The following is a 12214-nucleotide window of genomic DNA, read 5'->3' on the forward strand; positions in this document are numbered from 1 at the left end:
GAGAGCAAATCCTAAGGATTCTCATCACAAGAAAAATATTTTTAAATTGAAATGTAGTTGATTTGCAATAATGTGTTAGTTTCAGGTATATAGCTAAGTGATTCATCTATCTATCTATATATATATCTCTATATATATTTTTAACATTCTTTTTTTATATTTATTTTATTTATTTATTTTTGACTGTATTGGGTCTTCGTTGCTGCGCATGGGCTTTCTCTAGTTGTGAACAGGCACTACTCTTTGTTGCGGTGAGTGGGGGCTACTCTTCGTTGCAGTGTGTGGGCTTCTTGTTGCAGTGGCTTCTCTATTCACAGAGCATGGGCTCTAGGCGCACAGGCTTCAGTAGTTGTGGCACGCGGGCTCAGTAGTTGTGGCTCATGGGCTCTAGAGCACAGGCTCAGTAGTTGTGGTACACAGGCTTAGTTGCTCTGTGACATGTGGGATCTTCCCGGACCAGGGCTGGAACCTGTGTCCCCTGCATTGGCAGGCAGATTCCCAACCACCACACCACCAGGGAAGCCATATATATATATATTTTTTAGATTATTTTCCATTGTAGGTTATTATAAGATATTGAGTATTGTTCCCTGTGCTGTACAGCAAATCCTTGTTGCTTATCTATTTTATGTATAGTAGTTTGTATCTGTTAATCCCATACTACTAATTTATTCCTCTCTTTCTTTCCCCTTAATGGCAGAGTAATATTCCATTATGTGTGGAACACACACACACACACACACTCTCACACACACACACACACACACACACACACACACACATACACATACCACATCTTATTAAACCAAACGTCTGTTGATGGGCACTTGGGTAGTTTCTATGTCTTGGCTATTGTAAATATTACTGCTATGAACATTGGGGTACATGTATCTTCGAATTTGAGTTTTCATGTTTTCAGGATATATGCTCAAGAGTGGGGTTGCCAGGGCCTTCCGGGTGGCACAGTGGTTGAGAGTCCGCCTGCCGATGCAGGGGACACGGGTTCGTGCCCTGGTATGGGAAGATCCCACATGCCGCGGAGCGGCTGGGCCCGTGAGCCGTGGCCGCTGAGCCTGCGCATCCGGAGCCTGTGCTCCGCAATGGGAGAGAAAAAGAGTGGGGTTGCTGGATCATATGGTAGCTCTATTTTTAGTTTTGTAAGGAAACTCAATACTGTTTTCCATAGTGGCTGCACCAATTTACATTCCTACCAAGAGTGTAGGAGGGTCCCCTTTTCCCCACACTCACACCAGCATTTATTATTTGTAGACTTTTTTTAATTTTTGTAGACTTTTAGATGATAGCCATTTTGACCAGTGTGAGGTGATACCTCATTGTGGTTTTGATTTGCATTTCTCTAATAATTAGTAATGTTGAGTAATGCTAATTATTTTTTCTATTTCTTTAATTTTGTATCTATATGAGATGATTGATGTTCACTAAATTTATTGTGATTACCACTTCATGATGTATGTAAATCAAATCATGCTGTACACCTTAAACTTACACAGTACTGTATGTCAGTTATCTCAATAAAAGTGGTAGAAAAAAAGTCAGTCACTTTCCTATATAACAGCAATTAACAAGTGGAATCTGAAATTGAAAACATCACCATTTACATTAGTACCTCTCAAAATGAGATACTTGGGTATAAATCTAATAAAATACATACAGTATACAAAAAAAGTTTACAAACTATGTAAGTATTTAAAAGATATATGAGGAAAACTATAAAACTCTGATGAAGGACATCAAAATATAACTTAAGTAAATGGAGAGATAGCTCATGTTCATGGATAGGAGGACTCAGTATTGTCAAGTCAGTTCTTCCCAATTCGATCTATAGATCCAGCACAAAGTCAAAATCTGAGCAAGTGATTTTGTGAATATCAACAAATGGATTCTAAAATTTATATGGAGAGACAGAAGACCTAATATTCAAACACAATATTTGGAGAAGAACAGAGTTGGAGGATTGACACACCTGACTTCAAATCTTACTGTAAAGCTACAACAATGTGGGATTATTGAAAGGTTAGACAGATCAATAGAACAGAATAGAGAGCTCAGAAATAGACCCATACAAATATAGTCAATTGACAAAGGCTAAAGGCAATACAATGGAGCAAAGACAATCTTTTCAACAAATGGTGCTGAAACAACTGGACATCTATATGCAACAAAACAGATCTAGACATAGACCTTACACTCTTTGCAAAAATTAACTGAAAATGGATCATAGACCTAAATGTAAAATGCAAAACTGTAAAACTCCTGGAAGATAACATAGAAGAAAACCTAGGTGACATTGGGTATGGTGGTGACTATTTATTTTATTTATTTATTTATTTATTTATGATGACTCTTTAGATGTAATACCAAAGACATGATTCATGAAAGAAATAATTTTTAAGCTGTACTTCATTAAAATTAAAAATTCCTGAGAATTCCCTGACAGTCTGGTGGTTAGGACTCTGCGATTTCACTGCCGAAGGCCTGGGTTTGATCCCTGGTTGGGGAGCTAAGATTCCACAAGCTGAGCAGCATGGCCAAAAAAAAAAAAAAAAAAAAAAAAAAAAAATTGAAAACTTCTGTTCTGCTAAAGGCTATGTCAAGAGAATGAGAATACAAGCCACAGACTGGGAGAAAATATTTGCAAAGGACACATTGATAAAGGACTATTATCCAAAATGTACAAAGAACTCTTCAAACTGTTAAAACAATAAAAGAAATGAACAACCTGTTTAAAAATTGGGCAAAAGGCCTGAACTGACACATCATCAAAGAAGATACACAGAGGGTGAGTAGCATATGAAAAGATGTTCAAAATGATATGTCATTAGGGAATTGCAAATTAATTAATGAGATTACCCTACACACCTATTAGAATGGCCAAAATCTCGAATGCTGACAACATCAAATGCTGGTGAGGTTTTGGAGCAAAAGAAATTCTTCATTCATTGATGGTGGAATGCAAAAAGGTACAGCCACTTTGGAAGATAGTTTGGCAGTTACAAAACTAAATGTACTCTTACCATACAATCCAGTGATTGCACTCTTGGGTATTTACCCAAAGAAGTTGAAAACTTATGTCCACACAAAAACCTGCACACAATGTTTATAGTAGCTTTCTTCATAATTGCTAAAACTTGGTAGCAACCAAGATGCCCTTCAGTAGGTAAATGGGTAAATATACTGTAGCATGCAATGGAATATTATTTAACACTAAAAAGAAGTAAGGTATCAAGCCATGAAAAGATATAAAGGAACCTTAAATGCATATTGCTAAGAGAAATAATCTGTCCTGTAAGGGTCCGTACTCTTTGATTCCAATTGTATGACATTCTGGAAAAGGTGAAACTATGCAGACAGTAAAAAGATTAGTTTTTCCAGGGATTAGGGGATAGGAAGGATAAATAGGCAGAATACAGAGGGTTTGGTTTTTAGGGTAGTGAAACTATTCTCTAATATACTACAATGGTGGATACATGTCATTGTAGTACATCTGCCAAAACTCATAGAATGTACAACATCAAGAGTGAACGCTAATGTCAGCTGTGGACTTGGTGATAATGATGTGTCAGTCAGTATAGGTTCATCAGCTGTAACAAATGCACCACCCGAGAAAGGGATGTTCATAGTGGGAGAAGTTATACATGTGTATGGACAGAAGTATATGACAACTCACTGTTCTTTCTGCTAAATTTTAGAGTGAGCCAAAATCTGCTCTAAAAAAAAAAGTTTAATTTTAAAAATGAAAAGCAGCCTAAAAAAAAAAAAAACCTTAAATTTATAAAAAGAAAATAAACTAGGCAGTAAAAATATTTTTCGTTTTTCTTACGGGTACCTACAGTGTTTCTATTCAAGTCCTCTATTGACACTGGAGGTTGAGAAAATAACCTAATCTTCTTAATTGAATCACAACCTTATTTGCAATGAACAGGTAGCACCAGTCCTTCATAAAAAAGGTGAGGGAGGGGATCGTAGTTGTTCAGAAGGCCATCAGTGGGCGAGATTCATTTGCCTTCATTCAGTGCCCATGATAGATCAAAGGCTACAAGCCAAATTCAGGTACCTACAGACTCCATGCCTTTTCTGTGAGTACTGAAGATGAAAAAGCCTTGTTTGGTTTTATGTGAGGATTTCCCCCTCATCACTCCTCAGAAAATGAAGGATATCTATCCTCTCATTTAGGAAACGAGTGCTTGTAATGGAAAGTTATTTTTAGTCAGCTGTTACAGTTAGGTGATTTATGTCACCTCTGACCTGCTTTCTGATAACGCATGACTTCATTCATGGCTCTGGAGATGACCTGTGTACACTGACCTGGCATAAACCTGGAGTGCTAAGTCATTTTAGTGACAGTTGGAGAGAGGATTGACCTCCCACTATAAGTCTGTCTACAGTGAGGTTCTGTAAAGCAGCTGCATTCCTAGTGAGGCCTGGTTAAGTTTATCCCACTATTAGTTTCTTCAGTATTACTCATCTTTCTCAAAAGGAAGGAGGTTTTTCTAGCATGTAGAGTATCTGGCTTGTAATGGCTACTGAGCTGAAATAATATGCATACACTAATGGTGCTCATTTGTTTGTTTCCCTTCTCTTCGTTTACTGACTCATTCTTGGAGGTTGGAGTAGTTATGCCTTTCTGGTCAGCTGACAATTGAGCTTTCTTAGAAATGACACTTTCACGTCTCCAAGTATAAGAAGTTAATGCTCCAGTTTTCATTTAGCTTTTCATCCACTCAGAGTCAATGAAGAATCAAGACATTCAGTGTTGATTTCCATGGCCTGTGAAGCTGAGTCAACTTGGCACCAAGGGCTTTTCTCAAACATTCTTCTCTAAAGGCAGGGTCAGTGGCTCCTTTTTTTCCAAACTCCACTTTGCTCAATGATGATTTTAAAATGGTGATAATGGTGATTTTATAAACTCTCAATTTAGTCACAATTAATATGCTTTTAGAGGAGTTTTTTTCCTTGGGAGTTTTTTGATGATTTTTACTTTGTCATATGATTAAAAATGTATGACCAAACATTATAGCAAAATAATGGTTACCTGCTTGCAATCTTCTGTTTTAGAAGAACTGGTAGTTGACAACTGACTCCTTTTTTATTTTGGTTTCTGCAACACAGGGGTTGCTTGGCAACTTTAATCCCTTCAACAAGAGGACAGTCAACAACAACAATAAATTCCTGCTCTCTTTAGATTTGTATATTCCATCTAGAAGATCTAGCAAATAAAAAATGATTTAAAACATTTTTTTTTTTAATATGCAGTTCTATGTAGACTAGACCACCTTTTACATCTCTGGAATATGGCATCAAATATTTTTTAATAATGCAGCCATTTCTTCAACATTATGATATTCTTGTTCTTAAGAAATTAACTTATAAGCAGCAATAGGTGTTTGCTATCTCCAGGAAATATTTGAAAATCCAGTTTAATTTGAAAATGATAATTTTATGAAAATATTATATCAAAATTTTGTTATTAAAATATCTATTTGGCTTTCTCATTTATTTATATGACTCTCCAGTCTTAAGTGTGATTGGGTATACAGCTGTTTATACTAAATGTTTTATTTATTTAGGGGAGAAATGTATTTACATTGTCATCGTGGTCATTACTTGAAAGTTTAACCTCATACTTTAATTTTTAAATAACTTCAATGTCACAAAAATATTTTATATAATTTTCGCATAAAGTTTTGAAAATTAAAAAAAGACCCTTTCGTCTTTCATTTTTCATTTCTTCCATCAAATTTCCCCCATGATGTTTCTTTCTAGCTACTGCCAAAGTTAATAGTTACATTTTCTTTAGTAGCAAGTAGAAGATTTGCAAAGATTTTTTTAAAAATTTATTTTATTGAAGTATAGTTGATTTACACTGTTGTGATTTGCAGACTTTTAACAATTGCTTAAAAGCTTAAAAAAAAATAATCCCTTATTTAGGAATCGTGCGAATAACCAGAAGTTATACACAGGAGGTATACATGAGTGTGGCTCTGCTGAAGTTTACTGAAATATTTCCAAGTTAGCGGGGGAATTCTGCTGCCCTGCGACTCCTTGGCTCCCTTGCCATGACTCCCTGAACCTCCCCACAGTCCTGCAGCTAAAATAGGTGGCCTCTTAGACCCTTCTCCAGCACTATTACCCATGCTTTGACATGCCAGCTGTTAAATATTTTGATTATCATTCATGTGTATAGCCAGAGAATCATCATTTATTTGTCTTAACGATGTTTACTAAATTGTTTTTAAGAGTACCTTAGATAGAAGTATTTTATGTCATGTTAATGACACTTCCAATTTTGTAAAATGCATAACTTGCTTTTAACAATCTAGGTAAATAGAACTGGAGTTTTCCTACGTATTCTGAAATCTTTTTCATATATTTTTCTATTTTAAGGAAAACAATAAAATTAGAAACTTTGGGAAATTTGTGGAGTTTTCTAGTCATTTTCCTTTGCCTTTTTATTGGAAATAAGGTTTAATGAAATTTCCTTGTTAACATTTTTAGGATGAAAAATGTAGACAGTATTTTAGGTGAAGTAGTGTTGCTTTTTAAAAATAGTGATATAGCAAATGTTGGCAGTTTTATAATATAGTATAAAATTTCATTTTATACAGTTTGCTGTCTCATCAAGCATTAGAAATTTTCTCACTGATCCTTTGGTGTTTGTATTAATGTTACTAACATAATGGCATTAAGCCTTAGCTCATATGACTAATAGCATCCGTGCATGAAGATATTCTTTGGGCTATGAATAATTTATATAATAATTAATGATTAAAAATTCATTCTTTTACTTCCCATCTGTCTTAAAGAAATGGGAAGGTGGGGTTAATATACACCTAATAATTTTCCTAAAATGTAAAGAAAATGAACTCATTTTTAAAATATCTGGGTTAATGTTATTGATTTGAAGCAGTTTTTTTTTTTTTTTTTTTTAATGAAGCTTTCACAGTCTACCAAGTTATCGATCCTCAACCTATGGCTATTATAAATGAATATAGTTAGCAATTCAGTCTAAATGAACCATGGTAGTAGCCTCATTACTCTGAAAAGTCTGTTACATCAGTTTATAATATGAAATTACCAAATCTAAAGGAATAGATATACATTGTAAAATAATTTTGGGGGGAATCAGTAAGCATTGTGATTATGAGTTTGTATTTGTCTATTACAATTTGAGGATTATTCATTATAAAGTTGATTTTTTTAAATTTATTTATTTGGTTGTGCTGGGTCTGAATTGTGGCAGGCAGGCTCCTTAGTTGTGGCTCTCGGGCTCCTTAGTTGTGGCATGCATGTGGGATCTAGTTCCCTGACCAGGGATCGAACCCGGGCTCTCTGCATTGGGAACTTGGAGTCTTAACCACTGCGCCAGCAGGGAAGTCCCCATTATAAAGTTTTAATACTATATGAGGGTATTTAAATTGGGATAATCCTACCAATGTAATTTTGCTCATGTTTTTATACCTTATTCATTGTGTAATACCTCTTTTTTTATACATGTATTCTATCTGTATCAAACTAGATGATAGATCTAAGTCATAGAATCATAACACCTTAAAGCTGGTTTGAAACAGAGATAATACAATTCAACATTTTATAGACTTCTCAAACCTCAGTTTCCTTAAGTGATTGGTTGGCTCAAGATCATGAGTTATGGAGGATTAGTGGCAGAATTAGAACCTGAGATGGATTTGTACATTGGTTATCTCTTCTACCTTCTGACTTCCTTAGTTTGCTTGTGGGTTTATGAGAGTGATGGGTGAGAAGTTTCTTCTGAGATTCAGCTCAAAGCCTAGCTCCTAATAGAAATATTGTCCTGCAGTCAACTAGAAATTCCGTCGCCAAAACCTAAAGTTCCTTGTGTGGAGAAAAAGGAACAGATGAACCATAGAATCAGTGTACACATTTTTCTTCACCTCTTCTTCTCTGCCCCTTTTCTTTCCTCCACTCCACAGAATTTCTAGAAGGGATCCCTAAAATGCTTAAACATTGGGAATGGCAGTTCTGTTATAAAGAATTATGTTTCCTATTTTAGTGGATAAAAGATAAACTATATCCTCTGTTGGCTTTTCAGAGTTAAGACATTGGGCACACCTCCATTGGTTAATTATAGCCCAGTTTCTGACAGTTTCTGACCAAGTATTAGCAAGTGTCAGAGTGTCATAGAAATGTTTGCATTTCAGATGCAAGAAATTATATATGCTTGTTCTTCTTGATTTTTACTCAATATTTTCTTTTAATGTGGAATTTCCATCTCATTTTTTCAAAATATCTATTCCCTCATAACTTCGGTTGCTTGTTTGTTTCTGGAAGGTATATAAGTTGATAATCTATACACAATGCCAAGTGAATTTATACCTGTACCTCTGCATTTCTGTTTGGTTCTTAATTTCTTTGTGCAATAGAAATACTATGTCAAACAGTTTATAACTGTCTAATATTTCAGCTTTGTTCGGCAATTTTAGTTCTATAAAGACTTCATTAGAAACAATCTTGTTTGGTGTATATATTTTTATCTTAGTGGAATTTGTTCTGTAAACGCTCACTGAATTTTTCCTTGGAGTCACCACTTTATGTTAGGAAGAGCAGGGAGTAAAAATGCGTGAGGATTTGCTTTAGTTTTCTTCTTAGAGCTTTAACTCCTGTAGTGTTTTTGGTTTTCTTTTTTTGTTTTGCTTTTTTCTTTTTAATTAATTTATTTTATTTATTTTATTTTTGGCTGTGTTGGGTCTTCTTTGCAGTGCGCGGGCTTCTCATTGCAGTGGCTTCTCTTGTTGAAGAGCACAGGTTCTAGGCACGTGGGCTTCAGTAGTTGTGGCACACGGGCTCGGTAGTTGTGGCCCATGGGCTTAGTTGCTCCACGGCATGTGGGATCTCCCCAGACCAGGGCTCGAACCAGTGTCCCCTGCATTGGCAGGTGGATTCTTAACCACTGTGCCACCAAGGAAGTCCCTGTTTTTTGTTTTTGGGTTTTTTTTTTAAGCATTAATAGAACAGCCATTGCTGCCAAGTAGCTGACATTCTGAAACAGCATTTCCCTTTGGGCACCTTACAGTTGGGATCATTTACTTGCAGAGAGAGAGAGTAAGCATGAGTGCACGCTTGTTGGGACATGGTGGGGTGGGGAGAGGAAAGAGGGAGGAGAACTGAGTTGTGGGTATATCCTGCTGAGGCCAGTAACCTGCTGTTCAGTGAACTTCCAGTCTGACCCCGTTTAGACCTGGAGGAGGATCACATCAAGCAGGGGAGCAGCTGAGGGGGCGTGACAACAGCAAGGAAACACCTATTGCTGGGAAGCTTTGAAGAGACGTGCAATGATGGTAGATGATTAGCACCAAGGGGAAAAGACAGCCTAGATCCAGCAGGATAAACATAGTGCCCTGTTCACGATGGAAGTATTTATTTAATGTCTTGATCAGGGAAATATCCGTTTATTGAAAGGAGAATGTATTTAAGACCCCCAAAAAAGATTTCTATGCATGATACATAGCATGCATTGATGTATACATGTTTATAGGTAGAGTGACTGGTTTGTAAAGAAAAGTTTTGTTCCATTTTTGAAGGAAAGTGTCGGCTACTAGGATTTGAAATACAGATTAATTTACCTATCACCAAAATGAAATGTATTTTTCATTGAATCTCCTACAAGCTGTTGGAGGCCATGAAGCATGGCAGTTAAGAGCACAGGCTCTGAAGGCCTGCCATCTACAAAGTGTGTGCTAAGGAACATGACTGAAAGTATTTTGAAGATTAAATGACTAAGAATGCATTCAATAAATCTTAGCTATTTTTATTATCACTGTTATTTTTTCATCTACATTCTGGAAAATATTGAAGAAAGATATTATCCTTTTAAAACAGTGAATAGCTGATGAAGATAAAATACCAGAATAAGCTTCAATTTAGGGAAACAAAAAAAAAATCTGTCTTGGAACCACATTATCCTCAGAAAGATGGTGATATTAACCATGAGGTTTATTTCGTTCAATTAAAAATGTAGATATGTGTGTGGGAGTGAAAACTTTTCAATGTGTTCATAGGCTTTCATTCTTAAATTTCTCTTTTTTTGTTTTTGCTTTTTTTTCTTTGTTTTTCTGGCTCTTACCTTAACTTCTGTCTTTGGCAGCAGTTACCCTTTATGTTTATTCTGTTTTGCCTTCTAAATGATTTGTTTTTTCCTTTATAATCTCAGTATATCAGGTCAGAGGGAAAACTCAGTGTATCAGCAGACTGATAATGTTTTACATTTTCTTTGAGACTACTTACCATAGCATCCTAAATAGTATTATTAACGTTCTCTTTCAAAAGAGCTACCCAAGCATATGAGTCATCACTGTAGTGATTCCTGAATGTTATCATGTTGGAGACTTTCCAAAACTGAACAAAGCCAAGATCACTGACCGTTGAAGAACTGTGTTCTAACAAGAGTCTTGTGGTCTCTTACAGGTGTACATTCTATTTGTTGGGATGGCTTCTTTCTATAAGGGGGCTCTTTGGGGCATAGAAAACTGGAACTTCATGTTCTCCTTGATAATTTGCCAGCTTGGTTCCCAGCCAATCAGATAACTGCTTGCAATGACACGCATTTCTCTAGGACTCCCCATCTTGTGTCTTTCTTTAGAGGGCAGTTGCACTAAGCCTGCTCACACCAGTCTGAGCCAAGGGCACTGCTGTCCTGAATGCCCCACAGTATAGATAAAAATCCCATACCAACCAAGTTCTGATAAAACTCTGAGTGTAAAGAATACATTAACCACTTAGGTTTTATATTACTATTTTAAACAGAAAACAGGAAGTAAAGTGCTTCCTTCCTCAGTGTTTGGTACATAAGTTGCTAAACCCAGCCTTAGGAATCTAAGGATATACAATGACCCTCTTCTAGTTTTACCAATGCTTCTTTGACCTTTTTTAAAATCACAAGGTAAAAGCAATTATACTCCAATAAAGATGTTAATGAAATATCTTGTGAGGGGTTTTTTTGTCTCCAGCCCTAACCTCCTGATCTTTACCTGTCTGATAATTATTTATTTGGAGTACATGGATTCCTCAAATACATGATGTCAAAAATTTATTTTGTCATTTCAAATTCCTTTATAGAATTTTCTCTGATTAATACCATCATTCTTCCAGGCAACCAAGCTCAAAGCTTTATTACTATAATTGAGTCTTTCTTTTTCTCCCTACATCTAGAGTATTACTAATATCCACCCATTTCTCAATCAGTAATATTTCTTTGCTTGATCATTTTATTTCATTTCCTCTGCCAGCATCTTGTTCAGACTTATCACTTAACATCTGAACTGTGGCAAGCCAATATCTTTTTTTTTTTTTAAGATTTATTATTTATTTATTTAATTTTTTTTGGCTGCATCAGGGCTTGGTTGCTGCACACGGGCTCTTCATTGAGGCATGCAGGATCATTTGTTGCAGCGCGTGGGCTTCTCTCTAGTTCTGTGTGTGGGTTTTCTCTAGTTGTGGCGCATGGGCTCTGTACTTCACGACATGCGGGCTCTAGTTGAAGTGCTCAAGCTCAGTGGTTGTGGGGTGTGGGCTTACTTACCCCCTAGCACATGGGATCTTAGATCCCTGACCAGAGATCGAACCCACGTCCGTTGCATTGTAAGGCAGATTCTTCTCCTTTTTTTTTTTTTTTTAAAGTTTTTAGATCTTCTCTTTTAATTTTTTTTATACAGGAGGTTCTTATTAGTTATCGATTTTATACATATTAGTCTATATATGTCAATCCCAATCTCCCAATTCATCCCACCACGACACACGCAGCCCCCGCCACCAGCTTTCCCCCCTTGGTGTCCATACGTTTGTTCTCTACACCTGTGTCTCTATTTATGCCATGCAAACCGGTTCACCTGTACCATTTTTCTAGATTCCACACATATGCGTTAATATACAATATTTGTTTTTCTCTTTCTTACTTCACTCTGTATGACAGTCTCTAGGTCCATCCACGTTTCTACAAATGACCCAATTTCGTTTCTTTTTATTGCTGAGTAATATTCCGTTGTATACATGTACCACATCTTCTTTATCCATTCGTCTGTCGATGGGCATTTAGGTTGCTTCCATGACCTGGCTATTGTAAATAGTGCTGCAATGAACACTGGGCTGCATGTGTCTTTTTAAACTCTGGTTTTCTCTGGGTATATGCCCAGTAGTGGGATTGCTGGGTCATATGGTAATT

The 12214-nt window shown here is 36.3% G+C and overlaps 1 protein-coding gene across 1 annotated transcript in view; it reads left to right on the plus strand.

Annotated features, from left to right (window-relative positions):
- TET2 (tet methylcytosine dioxygenase 2) overlaps positions 1-12214 on the plus strand; it is a 134090-nt gene that overhangs the window by 25018 nt on the left and 96858 nt on the right. The gene's annotated exons all lie outside the window — the stretch shown is intronic.

This window comes from Monodon monoceros, unplaced genomic scaffold (genome assembly GCF_005190385.1).
Source record: "Monodon monoceros isolate NGI ecotype Baffin Bay Population unplaced genomic scaffold, NGI_Narwhal_1 Super_Scaffold_20, whole genome shotgun sequence".
NCBI classification, from domain to species: Eukaryota; Metazoa; Chordata; class Mammalia; order Artiodactyla; family Monodontidae; genus Monodon; species Monodon monoceros.